Genomic DNA, 20,721 nt, shown 5'->3' with positions numbered 1-20,721 from the left:
TTAACAAAATTGATAAACCCCAAGCCAGTTTGATCAAAAAGCAAAAGGAAAGGACCCAAATAAATAAAACGAAGAATGAAATAGGACAATTCACAACCAACACAGCAGAAATACAAACAATAGTAAGAGAATATTATGAGCAATTATATGCCAATAAAATGGGCAATCTGGAAGAAATGGACAAATTCCTAGAAACATATACACTAACAAAAGTGAAACAGGAAGAAATAGAAAATTTGAACAGACCCATAACCAGTAAAGAAATCAAATTAGTAATAAAAAAATCTCCCCAAAACCAAGAGTCCAGGGCTGGATGGCTTTCCAGGGGAATTCTACCAAACATTTAAAGTGAGTTAACACCTATTGTTCTGAAGCTGTTCCAAAAAATAGAAATGGAAGGAAAACTCCCCAAACTCTTTCTACGAAGCCAGCATTACCTTGATTCCAAAACCAAGGACCCCACTAAAAAGGAAAACTACAGTCCAATTTCCCTGATGAACATGGATGCAAAAATATTCAACAAGATACTAGCCAACTGGATCCAACAATGTAGTAAAAGAAATATTCACCACGACCAAGTGGGATTTATACCTGGGATGCAGGGCTGGTTGAATATCCACAAAACAATCAATGTGATACATCACATCAATAAGAGAAAGGACAAGAACCACGTGATCCTCTCAGTAGATGCAGAGAAAGCATTTGACAAAATACAGTATCCTTTCTTGATAAAAACCCTCAAGAAAGTAGGGATAGAAGGATCAGACCTTGAGATCATAAAAGACATATGAATGACCTAATGCTAATATCATCCTTAATGGGGAAAAACTGAGAGCTTTCCCCCTAAGGTCAGGAACAAGACAGGGATGTCCACTCTCACCACTGTTATTCAACACAGTATTGGAAGTCTTAGTCTCTACAATCAGACAACATAAAGAAATAAAAGGCATCCAAATCAGCCAGGAGGAGGTCAAACTTTCACTCTTTGCAGATGACATGATACTCTATATGGAAAACCCAAAAGATTCCACCAAAACACTGCTAGAACTGATTCATGAATTCAGCAAAGTGGCAGGATATAAAATCAATGCACAGAAATTGGTTGCATTCCTACACACCAACAATGAAGTGACAGAAAGAGAAATCAAGGAATCAATCTCATTTACAGTTGCACAAAAAACCATAAAATACCTAGGAATAAACCTAACCAAAGAGGTGAAAAATCTATACACTGACCATAGAAAGCTGATGAAAGAAATTGAAGAAGACACAAAAAAATGGGAAAAGATTCCATGCTCTTGGATAGGAAGAACAAATACTGTTAAAATGTCGATACTACCCAAAGCAATCTACATATTCAATTCAATCCCTATCAAAGTAACACCAGCATTCTTCACAGAACTAGAAAAAATAATCCTAAAATTTGTATGGAACTGGAAAAGACCCCGAATAGCCAAAGCAATCTTGAAAAAGAAAACCAAAGCAGGAGGCATCACAATCCCAGACTTCGAGCTATACTACAAAGCTGTAATCATCAAGACAGTATGGTACTGGCACAAGAACAGACACTCAGATCAATGGAACAGAATAGAAAACCCAGAAATGGACCCATAAACCTATGGCCAACTAATCTTTGACAAAGCAGGAAATAATATCCAATAGAATAAAGACAGTCTCTTCAGCAAGTGGTGCTGGGAAAACTGGACAGCGACATGCAGAAGAATGAACCTGAACCACTTTCTTACACAAAAATAAACTCAAAATGGAAGAAAGACCTCAATGTAAGACAGGAAGCCATCAAAATCCTCGAGGAGAAAGTAGGTAAAAACCTCTTTGATCTTGCCCGCAGCAACTTCTTACTCAACACATCTCCGGAGGCAAGGGAAACAAAAGCAAAAATGAACTACTGGGACCTCATCAAAATAAAAACCTTCTGAACAGTGAAGGAAACAATCAGCAAAACTAAAAGGCAACCGACAGAATGGGAGAAGATATTTGCAAATGATGTATCAGATAAAGGGTTAGTATCCAAAATCTATAAAGAACTTATCAAACTCAACACCCAAAAAACAAATAGTCCAGTGAAGAAATGGGCAAAAGACATGAATAGATACTTCTCCAAGGAAGACATCCAGATGGCCAACCGAAACATGAAAAAATGCTCAACATCACTCATCATCAGGGAAATACAAATCAAAACCACGATGAGATACCACCTGACACCTGTCAGAATGGCTAACATTAACAACTCACACAACAACAGATGTTGGCGAGGATGCGGAGAGAGAGGATCTCTTTTGCACTGTTGGTGGGAATGCAAGCTGGTGCAGCCACTCTGGAAAACAGTATGGAGGTTCCTCAAAAAACTAAAAATAGAACTACCCTATGACCCAGCAATTGCACTACTAGGTATTTATCTAAGGGATACAGGTGTGCTATACATGCACCCCAATGTTTATAGCAGCACTATCAACAATAGCCAGAGTATGTAAAGAGCCCAAATGTCCATTGATGGATGAATGGATAAAGAAGATGTGGTATATATATATATATACACACACACAATGGAGTATTCCCTGGCAATTAAAAATAATGAAATCTTGCCATTTGCAACTACATGGATGGAACTGAAGGGTATTATGCTAAGTGAATTATTCAGTCAGAGAAAGACAAAAATCATATGACTTCACTCATTTGAGGGCTTTAAGAGACAAAACAGATGAACATAAGGGAAGGGAAACAAAATAATATAAAACCAGGGAGGGGGACAAAACAGAAGAGACTCATACATATGGAGAACAAACTGAGGGTTGCTGGAGGGGTTGTGGGAGGGGGGATGGGCTAAATGGGTAAGGGGCACTAAGGATTCTACTCCTGAAATCATTGTTGCACTATATGCTAACTCAACATTTGGATGTAAATTTTAAAAAATAAAATTTGAATGTAAATTTAAAAAAATTAAAAAAAGAAACAGGTGAACACTTTTGTGCTGGTAAAATAATTTCATAAAGCAAAATAAATTATAAAAATGTATATTTATTAATTACAAACAATCTAGATTTTTGTTATAATAATTTTGGTATCCAATTGATTTTTCAAGCACATTTTCTCTACTAGCTTTATGGCTCAGAGTGGGGCAGGCATTTAGATTTATGGTTTCTAGAACACAGGTAATTTTGCACTGTTTTGAGTTACTTTTTGCTTCATTCTACGTATGACTAATTGCACACACTGCAAAAGACCTCTATCACCAATGACTTCCGCTGTGCCTAATAAATTGCAAGCATCCAGCATGTGATAGATGGAAGAATGCTCAGAACAAACAAATGGAGTGTGTGTGTATGTAATACTCAACTTAATCTCCTTTCGTTTAATTCTATTAATTTCTGAGATGTAACATTATATTATGTAACTGTCATAGTAGGTATCTGATATTCTTATAGAAAAAAAAAGACATTATGCTGTAAATTTATCAGATTGTGTCTCCAAAGCAAATAAACAAATCTTCCCTGTAGGCCTGGCTTTGCCTGAATCGGAAGCTCGTATTTTGTGTGACCCATGTCAAGACAATACGGATATGACATTTCTGAACCCAGATGTGTCTGCTCATGTGTGTCTCATCATTTCTTGTGTCTTTTCTAAATCTGCTTACTAGTGATGATTTTATTATCAGAAGAAAAGAGAAAGGGAACATAAAAGTGGTTTTGCTTGGTTATTTAGGCCTGTTTATATTTGAAATGTGAGAAGTACTTTTCATAAAGGAAATATATATTTGCATATGCTCATAAAATATGTATGTTGAAATACATAAAGCACAGCCATTCATGATCCCTTAATTAGTCTTTAAGTAGACTAAGAATTTAATTAAAATATAATTTGTTAATTCATTAGTGTTGGGTTATAACTTTGACACTGATTTTCAGTGATTAATGGGTCCTGAAAGAACATAATTTATTTGGTTGTTTTCACTGTATTTTCACTTCAACACTTTCTTCTTTTTCATATCACTACATTTTGAAAAAGGAAAAGCATCAAAGTGATTTTTTAAATAATTTAGACCATATCACCAAATAACCTCTGATTAAATGTCACTTTATTAAAAGAGTCTCCTCTGACTACCCTATAAAACTGTACCCTATTCTTCCATGAATATCTCTATCACCCTGTTTTATTTTTCTTTGTAATATCATCATTTAACAGTCTCTATATTTACTTATTTGATTGTTTATTTTCTTCCTTCTATAAAGGAAGCACCATGAGGACAGGGAGTTTGTTTTATTCATTGTTGTATTTTCAGAATCTAGAACAGTGCCTGGCACATAGTAGGCATTCAGGTGATGTCTATTGAGTAAATGGCTGCCTGTTACTAAGTTGCATGGACATCAATTAGATGATGTGAAGTTAAAAACAACACATACATAAGAATACAGTTACAATATGATCAGACCACTAGAGGTTAAGTAAACTTAGTTCTATTTATCAGCAAGAAGTAATACTCAGTGAGCGCATCCTACAAAGATCCTAAAAGGACTACAAACAACATTCTATAAGGAATCGCAAAAATAAACACCTATCAAAAGATCCACAGAGATTAAAAGCAAAATTTAAAATATGCCTAAAATAACCATCCTTACTCTTGGCTTTGGAACAGATGAAAATTCAAATTGCTACTGTATTAAACAAACAAAATATATAAAAGGTAAAATATAATATTTTAATAAATTACTTGAAACATCAGCTTTAAAATACTTGGGGGCTACGGTAGACAAAGGTTAAATAATACCTGTCTTAATAATTCCAGTCTTAATAATTCCAGTCTTTCCAGAATCCACCCTCACACGAGGAGACAGGACCTCTTGCCTACTCAGCATAACACTAGTAATGTGGTATGCTGGTTTTCCAAGAAAGGGTACTAAACTACGAATAAAAATTAAGAGGCAAGAAATAAGGTGGCATGTTTGGGAATCCACCTGTGCAAAGGTTTATGATTTATAAAGTACAAGATGGCAAATGATGAGAAACACTGAGGTGACTATTTCAGAAGCCAAATAGTGATGTTTTACATTAATAACCTGCAAAATACATTACCCAAAAAGCTTTCCATAATATTAGTACATTTTGTAGAGGATGTATTCACTGGGTTTAAAGCTTGTTATTTTTGGGGGCGCCTGGGTGGCTTAGTCAGTTAAGCATCCGACTTTGGCCCAGGTCACGATCTCACAGTTCGTGAGTTCAAGCCCCGCGACAGGCTCTGTGTTGACAGCTTGGAGCCTGGAACCTTACGATTCTGTATCTCCCTCTCTCTCTATGCACCTCCCTAGCTCATGTTCGCATTCTTGTCTCTGTCAAAAACAAATAAACTTAAAAACAATTTTTTTAAAGCTCGTTATTTCTGCAAACTGACCTAAATTCTAATATTGTTCACAAGACAAAAAAATTACAGGGGATATTGCAACTGACCAATGCATTTACCTTCCCTCCATCCCCCCAGTTGTAAGGTCTTATCCATGAGAGTCTACATTGCTTCTTCATGAAATGAACCATCTGCTAAATTACTGCTTGAGATTTGAAGCTAGTCCCAATTGTTAGTTTATTAAATGTAATAAGTTACAATAATGAAGTGTTAAAATTATAACCCACACAGGCAGAATGAGCAGAGATTCCCAAATAGAATTATAAAAACCTTAAATGGTAGTTTTTGACTTGTGGTTTTAATATTGCCAGTCTGATACACCAGCACTTCTTGCATTGCATTTTAAAAAATAGAAAGAGAAAAGAAAAAGGTATGTAAAGAGCAATCTCTTCTGTGCATATACAAATACTTCATTACCCAAGCAATTCTTCCAAAATAGAAATTAATAATAAATCTATGGGGCACCTAGGTGGCTCAGTCGGTTCAGTGGCCAACTTTGGCTCCCGTCATGATCTCATGGTTTGTGAGTTTGAGCCCTGCGTCAGGCTGGAGCCTGTGAGTTGGAGCCTGCTTCAGATTCTGTGTGTATGTCTCTCTCTGTCCCTCCCCCATTTGCACTATCCCTCTCTCTCTCTCTCTCTCTCTCTCTGTCAAAAATAAACATTAAAATTTTTTTTTAAAAAGAAAAGAAATTAATAATCTAAAGTGATAATGTCTGTGAGGAATGATTTATAAAAACCTAAATTTTCTTCAATACATTATACTTCGCTAGTTAAAAACATGCTTAATAATGTTTAGTAAAATTTTATACAATTTACTGCAAATGGAAAGCTTTTAAAAAATCTTTTTCAATTGGTGGATTCATGCTTCTCAAGAAATTCACTGTTGCTAGATATGAATAGTGAGAAGATAAAGGTCTTCTTAGGGTCACTCCACTCACCTCAATTTGCTGATTAAATTTTACAGAATGAAAATTGAACTCTTAACTCCAACACTGAGACAGGAACAAGATAACTATATATTACACATACACACATACACATACACACATTATATATGAACGTGAGAACCAGGGGTTGGCAAAAAATTTTTGCAAGTCTTTTCCCCGTAATTTTTCCAAGTCTAAGTTTTAATACCTTCCAAAGAGATTTAATATACATCCATGTGTGATTATACACACACATAGATATGCACATAAAATCACGCAACACACATTAGCTGCTAACATTTGTTTAAATATAAGGGCTCCCGTGAGAAATGCAAAGAGTATTTTGTTTCCATTTTTTTTACATGAAAAATTGTAGATTTGGTCTTACAATTAAGAAAGATTGCATCTCGAGACAGTTCTTTCTCTGTAGCTAAGGCAAGATAGTAAGCTAACTGAGAAAGCAACTGGATCGTTAAGACCCCTGGCTAATATGATCAAAAAAAGCTACAAATCCTGGGTGAAAAGTTCCAAAATACACAGCCGTTCTCAAAAGTAAGAAAGGTAAACACCAAGTTCCCAGAAATGAAGAGAGAACTCAAATCTCAAGAGGGGAGGAGGAGCCTGGTGAAGAAACCTGGAACTTGATTCCCATAAAGGTTAGGTCAGAACCCATTCCTGTGGAGAAACACCTAGAAGCACACTGCAGGGGCGTCTCTACATCCCGGGGCACGAGGGGCCCCAAGGAAAGTGTGCTCCACAGAAGGGAAGCTCCCAGGAAAGTTTCATGAAGCACCCAAGAAAACAGAACAGATGGGAGCAACTGGAAGATTCAAACTCACATCCGGGAACTACAGATAGTAGATAATGTGAAGGAAACTTTAAATGACTATGTGCAAAATATAAAACCTGATAAAGATAGTAAAAGAAACCATAAAGCAAGAAAAAGACATAATGAAAAAAAGAAAAAAATAGGCAAATCTTCGAAGGAAACAAAAAGAAGTTGTGGAATTGATATTCAATGAAACTGAATTTAAAAAAAAAAAATCCACACACAGGTTAAGGAGTACGTTAAACCCAACTGAAGAAAGTGAATGATTAAATTGGAAGACAGATTTAAGGAAACATCCTATAATGAAACAAGTGGATTAAAGAGATGGAAATAAGAAAAAAAGGGATTAAAAGATATGAAAGTTACAATAAGTCTGACTTGTATTTAATAGGGACTCCAGAGTCATCAAATTTAAGTCAGATTGAATCTCAAACAGGATAAATATTTAAAATTCACACCTTGGGGGCGCCTGGGTGGCGCAGTCGGTTAAGCGTCCGACTTCAGCCAGGTCACGATCTCGCGGTCCGTGAGTTCGAGCCCCGCGTCGGGCTCTGGGCTGATGGCTCAGAGCCTGGAGCCTGTTTCCGATTCTGTGTCTCCCTCTCTCTCTGCCCCTCCCCCGTTCATGCTCTGTCTCTCTCTGTCCCAAAAATAAATAAAAACGTTGAAAAAAAAAATTTAAAATTCACACCTTGGTAAAAGCATGAATAATAGTGTATGTTTCAAAATACAGTGTAGAAATTTGGAGTTAGTGATGTGTCATTGATACCTGGGATTGCCACAATATGTAGACATATAGGAATGTGGATTGATCACCTCATGGTCATTTTAAAAGTAAAATTTTCTATTTGTTTACATAGTAACAGACTGAAGCAGGAGAAAAAAAAAATATATATATATATACACAAATGTATGAACTAGTAAAAATTTTGTAGAGACTCTCAATTTAAAAAACTTTGTTTACAGAAATTATTTGAACCTTATCATTCAAGTAGCAAATGTTTAACATACTGAATACAGGATTAAAAATTTATGAACGATGCAAAAGCAAGCAATTTGGTTTAAGATTTGATATGTGTCCTCTGCGTTTCAGTTTCTTCATTGAACAATGATGTACTCTAGTCAATAAGCTTCTCAAGACCACAGAACCCTTATCAGCTGGGCTACAGAGCTCACCACTGAGTCTCACCCATGAGAGTTACTCACTTCTTTTATGAATAGATGAGTCATTGTTGCCTAAGCGTTGATGAGATCACATTATTTCTCTGTCATGGACTACAGCCCCATGAGGGACAGAACTAAATTGGACTCAGCTGTTTTAAATAGCATCTGGACAAGAGTATCTGACACAGCCGTGTCACAAAATTACCTAGGAAGATACAGACAAGGAGGAAAACTCAACATGCAAATGAAACTAGGCATAATAATGCACAAGCAGAAAAAAAGAGGAATTTCTACATATGATGAGGCCAATGAAACTAGACTGAAAAACAACAATTGGTGGTCAACTCATGTTTTGCAACCATTGGTACCCATCCAAAAGTCGCCAGATGGTTTTTTCATCCCTCCTACACTTTCTCTCTCCGGAAGGTAAGGTCAGAACAGACTTAGTTGGGGGCGGGCATGGACTCAGCCGCCATCTTGCCGCTGTGAAGTAGTTGCTTTTAAGACAAAGACAAAGCCATCTGCTTCCATTCTCATCTCTGCTATATCGCTGCTACGTCCATTCACACCCAACTCTCAGAAACCATCTGAACAGGAAGTAGGGACAGAGACTCCTGGTAGCACGTTGCACTGCATCCTGGAAAGCAGCGTGCCCCACAAGCACAATGTTGCAGGTAAGGGCAGAGGAAGACACAGCTGGGTGCAGGTGCATTTTCAGGATTGTATGTGCTTTTCGGATCTATCTGTCTTTGTGTCAGTAGTCACAGAGGGTCCCTGTAAGGCCAGCAAAACAGGACAAGATGAAGCATCTTCATACTGGGCACTGGATGTTGGCTAGGAGCTGGGCAGTCTACCTAAGTAATGCTGATAAGGAGAGCTCACCCGAATCCAAGCAGAGTGTTTTAGCAAACACAAATTCTAGATTGAGGTAAAATTGAAGTTATGTAAACAGTAATATATGGGTTTTATAAACATCTTACACAATATGAAATGGAATATCATCTTATAGATTTAGAGGATGAGGAGGCCCTTTAACTTCATTACTGCAGAAATCAGTGATTTTCAGAAATGGGCATTCTCCAGGATTCACAAAGCCGGACCTCTTCATAGAAGAAAAGCAGAAATCCATTTGTTGCCAATAGGCCAAGGCAAAAAGAAAATGAGATTTTACCCTTAGGAAATAATCAGACATGCTTGCAAGACACAATATATACAAATGTACAATGATGTTGATAATAGTATTGCTTGTATTAACAAAAGGTTGAAGAAAAGCATTACTATCTAAGAAAAACATTAATATCCAACAATACGGAACTGGTTAAATTGTAAAGTACTCTAGAGATTCCCAAAATGATTTTTAAAGTGCACATTCATTGATGTGGAAAGATGGTTATGACTTGTAATTAATTGAAAAAAGTTATGAAGTATGAGTAAAATGTTTTTTTAAAAATTTTCATACATATGCAGATTTGCAAATGCAGAGGAAGAGGGGTCTGAAAAGTTCACACTAACAGATTAATAGAGGCTACCTTAGGGTTGTGGGATTACGGTTGACCCATATTTTTTTATTTTTTCCAATCTGGGTTATGGAATATGAATAAATCACAACATTATCCATGATAAACTTGCTTGTACAATAACTTTAAAGCCAATATGTATAATGATATAAGTGGAGAAATAAGCAGTGTGAAGTTTGTAGGACTAAATACAGTAATGGAAGTAAAATTGGAACTTGATGTCGTGATACACAAATTGATACTAAAGACAAGAGAAAGCAGAAGAAAGCTCTCATAGAAGTTTAAAACATGTGAATAAGGAGATGACTATATTGAGGGAGACAATGATAGAAATGGCAGGATAAAATTTATTTACACACTGCATGTATTTGTTGTAAGAAAGAAAAGAGAAAAGTTGTAACAAAAATAATCATCAATGACATTACAGGGAAAAAAAAACTTTCCTCACTTGAGAAAAAAATTCAAGTAAGTAGACAGAATAAGCTCACTATATTAAAAAAAGAATCGATGAAAGCAAAAGATACACATGGAAGCAACTTTTAATTATACAAAAATAGTGCAATTACCCAGGCTGCCAAACAAAATAAACAAGCAAACAAAAACAGACCAAAGGAATAAAAATCAGACTGGTCTTATTTTCTCAACAATCATATGTTAGAATATAATGACACTACATTCTTCAGAGGCATAGAGGGAAACAGTTGAAATTAAAGAATGTTAATATGAATCACAAACTGCATTGCTGAAAAATTATATTTCAAGATATTCAAGCGTTCAGAAATATTCAACCCATGGACCCACTTTTTATAAAATTGTCTAAAGATATACACGAAAACAGAGAAAAATGAATCTGAATGAGAACTCGAATGGAAGTTTAGGGTTTCAAAGTTTTACGTGTTTTCATCATTCAGACTGGAATGCAATTTTGGAAATTCTGTAGGGTTTTTTTTTTTTTTTTTTTTTTTGGTCATAAGGGATATGTCTTAGATTGGGGGGGGAGGCAAAGATTGGTTTTTATAATGATTTTGTCAACTATCTACATTTGTTTTTATACTTTTCTCAATAGCAAGAAATGTGTTTCGTAGTTAATACAACTTTTTGTTAGTATTTGTTTCTGTTCTCCAAAAATATACCAAAAACATGTTCACAATGACGAGTACACTGAGGTGGTGGTCACTGTAGAGCATGACCTGCTAAAGGAGATACCATGTGTACCACCCCCGAAGCAAAGCCACACGGAGACATATATTGGCATGCCTCTTTTCTAAAGGCCTTGAGTAATGACCATGGGAAATGTTAAAAATGCATATTAAGCTATGATTGTCTTTTTTGTTGTTGGTGTTATCAAACTGGAGAGAACTATTAATTATTAGTACTCCTGTGGCTGTTAGGTCCATTATGAATTTCCTGTCCTAATTAGGTCTTTGAATGTTACCTTAAGTCCCTTAAGAATCATCAACACAATTTCAACAAAGCTAAAAACATACATGTAGAAGGAAGACTGAACAAAACTATCAATTACTAAAAGTTATCTCAGAATAAATATTGTCTTCTTGTCTTCTGTATACATTTTATTTTATCTATTTTCTAAATTTTCTAAAATAATCATCTATTACTTTTAAACTAGAAAAAAATCAGAAAAATCTAAGAAAAAATGCATACCATTTTTATATGTCATCTAATGACAAATAGCTTTCACAAGGTATTGTATACACTATGATCTCAATTATGCAAAAAGAAAGAAAAGACAGAAATACTTTAAAAAATGTCAACAACTGAATTCAATGAATTGTGGAATGATGAGTGATTTATTTAGTCCTTCTACTTTCCAATATTTTCTTATTTTATAAGATAAATATGTATATATTTCATATTGAGAATAGACCTTTATAAGTAATGATAAGGGATCAATTTTTTTTAATGTTTACTTAAGTTTGAGAGGGAGAGAGACAGTGTGCTAGAGGGGGAGGGGCAGACATAGAATCGGAAGCAGGCTCTAGGCTCCAAGCTGTCAGCACAGAGCCCAACAAGGGGCTCTAACCTATGAACTGTGAAATCATGACCCGAGCCAAGTCCGATGCTCAACCGACTGAGCCACCCAGGCGCCCCAAGGATAAATTTTCTTTTTACATGAATTCATCTGATTATCCCATCAGTGCTAATTTTTACATAGAACGTTCAAGGTCAGAATAACCTTTTTGATAAAGCTAAAATGTAATTTCCTAAAATTGCTGCCTCAGATATGGATTAAAATTGATATCAGTATTCATTAACACTTTATTTAGATTTTACCTGAAAGAAAAGGAGAAATTTTAATACAACGGCAGGAGGTTGAAAATTCACTCGATATCTAGAAGCCTCAAATGTAGAGACACTTTGACTACTCTAAATAAAAGCATCAAACAAACATTGATTTTTTTTTTTTTACTATCATACCATCAATCCAATTCGACTTGTCATCCGTCAAAGAACTTGTGATCTCAAAAGTGCTTCAATGAAGAAAAGGGATATGTGACAAGTGATAAGACAGAGTGGGAGCCACTCATTAAATTACTAATTGGAACAGAGCTGGAGATTCACCCTCCAGGCAGATACTGAAAAACCATCAAAGTCCGGTTTATGTCCCCAAATGGAACTTTCTAACAAGCAGTGACACACATTTTTAGTTTGAAGATTGGAGTACTGATACTCCTGAAATGGCAGCATCAATCCCTAGGAGGGTGGCAGGAAACCCCCATCTTCATGGGCGGGTGAGTGACAACACAGTGTCTCAGCTGTGACGCCCTAACACTACCAAGACCGCTCCTACTTTTCAACAGGGGGTCGTTTCACTAGGAAAGCAGGAGTGGTTTGTTTTTCTTCCAGTTGTCAGTCCACCGAGATCTGAAACTTACAACACTGCTTTTCCCCTTGGGCCCCGGGGAATGTGAATTGTCTTCAGCCGAGGCCGACCAAATCACTGTCACAGAGCGGCGGGCGACCTTTCTTTTCAATCTATGCACTTTCCAGGAGTTATAAATCAGTTGACTTTCAAGCTCGATGAGATGGCATATGCCCTAGTTTGAAGAACAGATGGAGGCTTGGGGGAAAATTGTTTCTGCAGGCTTGCCACAAGCAGTACTGCTCCATAAAAGTGAACCATTCGCACTAATTTCTCACATAAATTATAGAGGCAGCAGAGAGCACCAGCCCATTCAGCAGAAAACCTCTCATCTAGCTTTCAGAGGTCATCAAACCAATTTAAATTAAAGTTATTTCTGATACATGGCTGTGTTTTCATGCTCTACACTTTTAAGACATCGCAATTTACATCAAATAAAAGAATGGCATTTAATTGCACAAGCAGCCCCCTCCTCCAAAAAACACAGACCAGCACAGTAATTGCCAGAGGACTTTTTTTTCAAGACTTCTCTGTCTATTAATTAATCACAGAGGAATTAATAGTGGAAACATGGCAGCTCACTTGTACAAAAATCAGGTAAATTATCTCTTCTTTTGTAAAATTTGCCTTACAAATTCTACTAAGGCCTGCTATCCAAACTCAAGCTTTGGCAGTTATCAAAAGAAATAGAAACTCCAAGAGAACAATTCCAAGAGAACATCCATTCTTCTTCATGTGAAACAAATTATTCAACTCTTAAATAAATTTGCCTGCAAGATTTCAGAAATCAACATTGGTGTTACCTGGGATAGGGGGTGGGTATAGATATAACACTAATTTTTTGAATTCTTAAGAAACTGAAACATTAAGAAATTGCAGGTACCAAAGGACTAATGATTAACCAAAATTATAGAATTTCGAGAACAATATAATGAGGACTAATGGATCAGGTATCATGTCACGGAGTGGCTTACTTTAAATGCAATACTATTTATGGATAATGAGCTACCATGGTTTGGGGTTGATTTTAATTGTAAGAAAATTAGTGCATGATTTTAATAATGATTATATTCAATAACTGTTTTTCCTAGTAGGAAATTATCAGTTATGTCAATGAAAACAGTCACACTGACAGAGCTTTTTATAGTTCACGAATATCAATGCTACAGAGAACTGAAAAGAACCGAGAAAAAGAACAAACTTAGAAGAAATTCTGAAGAGTCATGCACGAGTTTAGTGACTCATGAGTCATCCCAGAATTGTGGGTGTGGTCCAGCCAATTTTAAAAATAAATTTAAGCACCCAATTAATCTATGCACATCATTTTCTTTACTTGGATGTTCAAACTGGACATACATATTTAGTCATTTAGATAAATGAACTTGCCATTTTGAAATTTAAGAAATCTGGGGCGCCTGGGTGGCTCAGTCGGTTAAGCGTCCGACTTCAGCTCAGGTCACGATCTCACAGTCTGTGAGTTCAAGCCCCGCGTTGGGCTCTGGGCTGATGGCTCAGAGCCTGGAGCCTGCTTCCAGTTCTGTGTCTCCCTCTCTCTCTGCCCCTCCCCCGTTCATGCTCTGTCTCTCTCTGTCTCAAAAATAAATAAACGTTAAAAAAATTTTTAATAAAAAAAATAAAAAAAAAAGAAATTTAAGAAATTTAAAAAATCAGTTTACATATAATCAAAGGAGCATTTTCATAATAAAAGTCCAATCCACCAAAACCATTGCATAGAATTCTGGACTGTGCATTCAAACTTACTGGAGTTTCTAATCAATCTTTATCCCCCAAACTATTTCATGAACATCTCAAAATATACTTATTTTAATAATTATGAAACAATTTTTTTAATGTTTATTCATTTTTGAGAGAGAGTGAGCAAGTGAGTGGGGGAGGGGCAGAGAGAGAGGGAGAGAGAGAATCCCAAGCAGGCTCCACGTTGTAAGCACAGAGCCAAGGACACCATGTTGTCAGCACAGACACTCACGAACAATGAGATCATGACCTGAGCCGAAACCAAGAGTCAGATGCTCAATCGACTGAGCCACCCAGGCACCCCATGAAACAAAACTTCTTAGAGCTCCCATAGTTAAAAAGACTCCATCCCAATCAGCTAGCACCTGGTCACTGATAAAGATGCAAAACACGTCATGAAACAGTGTCTAGAGAAGTAAAACTTGAGGATAGTCAATCTGTTCTAGTACGCTTTCCATTCACTCAACACGGATCACTGGGCACCTACTCTATGCCAGGTGCTGCTCTAGGCACTGGGATAAATGAGTGAAGAAACCAGAAATACAAAGATCCCTTCTTTAGATTTCAGAATACGCCATTTTATTTGACCTTGATATTGGCTCCATTGTAGGTCCCTAGCTGGTTTTCATTTTCTTTCATTTTTCTTAATATATGCTAACTTTCTGTATTTTGTAGTTCTTTATATAAACATATCAATACATTTATATAACACATCAGTTTAAGAATTAGAAAAGGTTGTTCTTAGTTACCCGATTAATGTTAATTTATGAAGTCACTTTTTAATAGAAAAACCAAGTTGTGTGATCCAAGTTTTAATCATCAAGCAACTATATGGTGAATACATTCACCTCAGGGGAAGTATGCTTTTGTGATGACATTGTGGACATCTCCAGAAGGCCAGTACGGAAGATCAGGTTCTTGGCAGAGAGGTGAGACTACCTAAAGTCCATTCTCACGCACACCCGCCTATGCGTACCAGTTGTGGCCTTGTGAATTTTATTTCAGTATAACGGGTTACTAACACCATTTACATATTCAATAAGGGATGAGAAAACAAGAATGCAGAAATGCCCCCCCCCCCCCACAGCGATGCCACTTTGAACAAAGCCTGCGACAACCTTGCCAGATGAGAGACTGTAAGTTGCTGACAAAGCCCACTTTGAGATTTTCCCTTTATAAGACAATCTGGATGTTTGCTATCTGAGCTGCCTTTGTAATAGGGTTTGTATTATATCCTGATTTGGCTGGACATTTATAGGGTATCTGTTTCTTACTCAAACCTACCTAATAACTGGGACACCTTTGTGCATGTTCATTAGAAATTTAGTGAAAACAAAATTCTTAGTGTATGTCACATTTTGTCCAAAAGCATGGTACCATGGATAGATAGAGAAAGGTGATTTCTATCAATATCCACTATATCAAAATGCCCATAAAGTGAAGGAACTTAAGAGACACCTTAGCGTAGTTGTAGCTCTCCAAACTAAATGGTTTATAATACCATATCGTTAATTAAAAAAAAAAAAAAAAAACTCCAGTGTGATTCTGACATTTTTATTCAACTCCTTCTGCCAAGGTCTATATCAAAGTGGCTATTTTAAAATAACCTGTGTTTCAAGGCACCTGGGTGGCTCAGTCGGTTAAGCATCTGATTTCAACACCTCAGAACCTGAAGCATGCTTCAGATTCTGTCTCCCTCTCTCTCTCCCTCCTCTGCTCACAGTCTCTCTCTCAAAACTAAAAAGACAAAAAGTAAATATAAATAAATAAATAAATAACCTGTATTACCATGCCATTTTAAAACAATGGCTTGTTATCAGAATTTATAAGACAGTGAATTTCATGGGTTGCCTAAGATTTGTATTTCTGCTCCTTATTAAGTGTGTAAATAGCGATTATTTCACATTCATTCCAGTGACTACTCCTGATGACTTCAGATTCCTGTTGAAAAGAGAGAACTAGGAAGGGCTCCAGTTCCTTCCCCAAAGTGACCTTGTAAGAACTAGAGGGGAAACTGTGCATTCCAGGGAGTAACAAACAAACAAACAAACAAACAAACAAACAAACAAACAAAAAAGGAAAGGAAGGAGGGAGTAGAAAGGCAAAGGGAGGAAGAGTAAGAAGTAGAAGAGGAGGAGGAAAAGAAGGAAGAAGGAAGGAGGAGGAGCAGGGAGGGGCAGGGAGGAGAGGAAAGGGGGTGGGGGCGGAAAGGAGCAGGGAGGAGGCCGAGAAGGCAGGACAGCTCCAGAGGAGACCTGAAGGGTGTCTGAAACTTACTGGGTTGGGGGTGGGAGCAGGGATGGACCCTGGGGGGAGGCAGAAGTGAGAAGACAGGTAACAGAAAACTTTCCTACTCCCAGATGGAAATTTAAGATGTGGAAACTCAAATGCAATTTTAGAACGTCTGTTGTTCATGCTGAGTATCTGTCTGCTTTGTAACTTATCCAAACTGTTGAGCTGCTTCTCCCTCCTGTTGCCTCTACTCTGGATATTGGAGGTAGCAGCCATAGAATAAAGTCATGTCCCCTGAATGTTGGTAGAGTCAAGGAGAAGATAGAAAAAGAGACAGACTTAAAAATTTTTGTTTAAGTCATTATTGTGTTTTTTAGTGTCTTTAGCCATTAACGATTAACAGTTCTTTAGCTATATTCAGAAAACACATATTTAAAAATAAAAAGTATGCCAGAGCTTGCCTGATAGATTTCATATTACAGATCAGAGCTACTCATTTTTCCTAGATAATTCACTTGCCATTGATAAGTATATGGAAAAATATCACTCCCAAAATTTTGTAAAACTTTTTTCACGTTTACCAAGGAATATACGATAAGCGTACACAGCCATGGCAAAAATGCATGGATCGGTCCTTCTTTTTCATTTTAACAGTAATTTGCAGATACATATAGTCATCTATCTGGCCAGCAGTTTCAGGCATTTATTCTGACTGCCACTGTCTTTTTTTTTTTTATTATTATTTTTTTTTAAATTTTTTTTTCAAACGTTTATTTATTTTTGGGACAGAGAGAGACAGAGCATGAACGGGGGAGGGGCAGAGAGAGAGGGAGACACAGAATCGGAAACAGGCTCCAGGCTCTGAGCCATCAGCCCAGAGCCTGACGCGGGGCTCGAACCCCCGGACCGCGAGATCGTGACCTGGCTGAAGTCGGACGCTTAACCGACTGCGCCACCCAGGCGCCCCGTGACTGCCACTGTCTTAATGTAGAACAGCACTGTCTAATATGGTAACCATGTGGCTATTTAAATTAAAATTAATTAAAATTAAAAATTTAGCTCCTCACTCTCACTAGGGACATTTCAAGTGCTTAATGGCCACATATGGCTAGTTGTAATTATTAGACAGTGCAGATGTAGAACATTTCCACCATTGCAGAAAGTTGTATTAGACCGTGCTCTGATTTTCAGCGATACCATAAAGACTAGACTGCACAGATTCGGCATTTGGTCTGCCTTGTTGTTTTGGCATTTAGAACAAATAGCCACTTTCATGTGCACTATACTAGGGTGGCAGTTGGAAGATATGGGTTGAAAAATCTAAGTGTGCAAACGACATTTACCTACGTCTAACTGTTACTTCCAGTTTCTGACTTTATTAGGTCATTTATACGTAGTTACCAGACAGTAACTCTATTTAAAGAATATAGGATGATTTCTAGTATAGTGATGATGGGGAACAAGTAGGGAACTTGGGGTCATGGGCAGGAACCATCAGTGACTTCCCAGACGAGCTGAGTCTCAGATGCTGGGACAGCCTCCATCACGCTTCAGGACAGTAGCTCCTAAGTATTTCCGAGTCAATACCTCTTGAAATTCTGATAAAAGATTTACGACTTCTTCCAACTTAATCATGCACACCATTTCAGGCACTCACAAACCCTTGGAGTCCCAGTGGTGTCACAAGAGTATGGAGAGGGGACCACTATTTTCCTGAGAAACAGAGCTATTCAGAAGTCTTTAAGGGGGAGAGATGAGTGATATGAAGACCTGGGCTCCTGGGCCCTGTCGGCACGCAGGAAGGAAGTGCAGTGCAGGGTCCTGGGTTGTTTTGTTTTTGTCTTTGTTTTTATTCTGTGGGGTGTGGGAGGGTAGCCCTGCTTCCTTCAACGTTCAAGGCCCCTCCTGAGGTATGGCATCCTAAAGAAGCCCTCCCCCGCTCAAGTACCAGACTGTCCTCACAGCACATGCACCAAAGGAATAATTATGATTATATTGGGAGATTGTCCACAAGCCTATGCTTAATAATTCTCACATTTTACTTTCAATATTAGAGTAGTGTAATTGAAATGTGGTTGGCGAGACTTTAAAAAGACAGAAGCCTACAGGTTATAGGATAAGACGTTTCCTTAAATGTATGCTATTGTTCTACCAATGGCAGCAAATAAATTGCTTCTTTTTTATTCTGACTTTTTGGCTTGCTGAATCAGTAGTCTCATCAGAAATTACTTAAAAGAATTAACATAGCTATAAAAACCAAAAGTAGTTTATATCCCTTCTGGCTATTGTATTATCAAAGATAAAGCAAAATGATTCATCCTACATTTTCATTATTTTCAAGATGATTTTCTTTCCTAGTCTCTTGACACTTCCAAAAGTTACTCATAAAGTTATTTGAACAGGTAAAAATAAACCTATAAATTTTTTTATTGACATAATTTTTATGTGCTGTAATTGCTTAAAACACTAAAATCCACTCACTTTTTATAAGGAATTATAGCATATTGTTTTACTCCACAGGAATGAGGTTTTTCAGAAAGTCCACTGTGTTACCTAGTGGAACCAGTATATAGACAAACACAAAATCCATGTAATTAATCAAATATAAACAAACCCAAAAGTTACAGTAAAGTTTTGGGAATATATACTTATGTTAAGACTAAAATATCTAAATTACTTATATTTGCTATAAATTCTTTCTCATTATATGCACATTGTCATATAACAAATTCACATTTTAATAGAAATGACTGAAACCGAGATAGAGATAGTCATGTTCTTCATCCTCCTAAAAAACTTATGACAAAATTTAATAACAGGGACACCTTCGGGATTTCTATCGCCAAACAACTTATAGTAATTCTAAGTTCAGTACTTGAATACCAAAAGACTGCTCGAGATTTAGAAATGCTTGATAATTACATGAAAACATTTAAAGACATACAGGAAAACAGCACAAACAATTCTCTCAGTTTTTCCATAAAGGAAGGAAAAGATTAATTTTGATGAATCTAAGTATTTGCTTTGATGAATTCTTTATTTTGGTCATTTAATTTTTTTAATGTGAATTTATTTGTACCAATCACACACAATTCCTACCTTCACCTTCAGACACTATTGTGGGACTTTTTAGTTAAATGGGTCAATTGCTTCACTTGGATGATATTTGGCAAAAACCTTTTATGTTCCTCAGTCTGATGTGATACGCATGCACAACTCTGTCTTTAGCCCGAGACACCCTTTTAGCTGATAAATATCACCCAAAGCAAAGTCCTTGATAACACAAAATAATTAAATAGCAGAAGCTGTTTAGAGATCAGCATTTCGTTTTTCAAATTAAATGTAAAAGCCTTCTCCAGTTAAGAGATTGGCAAGTTTTTACAAATAACATCAGTGAGCCTTTTAGAAAGAAACACAGCCACATTACAATGGAGTCATTAGGCAATACATTTATTTTGAAGCCAATTAACCTTTTGTCAGAAAAATGTCGGTGCCGTAATGGTTTCGGCGTGGAGGTCAGCCTCTAACCGGGCACGTATGACAGCCACCGCCACTGACACGTGCTGCAGACAGGGAGAGAGTGCGGCAATGAGAACCAACCTTCTTTTGTATTCTGCTCTGCATTTCCAGGGAGCAGACAATCTTGACCTATCCATTTAGGTAATTAAAGCTTCCATTTGGAAGTGTCCTGCAGGAAGGTGAAATTTGGAGGAGATAAATGGCTGTTGCTCTCCGTATTCAGCCACCAGTTCCATCATTTGATGGACTGCCTGAAACAGGCCGGGCTGCCAGGTTCTCATAAAAATAGAGATGAATTGGGCAGCGGACGATTCTCTAAGGCAAAGCAACTCTGTCATTTTCTGTTTTGCAGGCTATAATTTAATTGTTAGTCAAGGTGGACAGCTGACACAAGGGGGGCCTTCTCTAAGAGCTTACCCACCACCTTCCATTCTCTGAGAAATCACCGCAGCTTATTTGGTTAGCCAACTTCGTTCAGTGTTG

The 20,721-nt window shown here is 37.0% G+C and overlaps 1 protein-coding gene across 1 annotated transcript in view; it reads right to left on the bottom strand.

Moving 5' to 3' along the window:
* The window catches only part of PACRG (parkin coregulated), a 509,125-nt gene that overhangs the window by 419,196 nt on the left and 69,208 nt on the right, over positions 1-20,721 (bottom strand). The window lies entirely within an intron of this gene.

Source organism: Puma concolor, chromosome B2 (assembly GCF_028749965.1).
Source record: "Puma concolor isolate L17-30 chromosome B2, mPumCon1.1.hap2, whole genome shotgun sequence".
Lineage (NCBI taxonomy): Eukaryota > Metazoa > Chordata > Mammalia > Carnivora > Felidae > Puma > Puma concolor.
The sequence above is the reverse complement of the archived record's forward strand: the minus strand, read 5'-3'. Positions and strand labels throughout refer to the sequence as shown.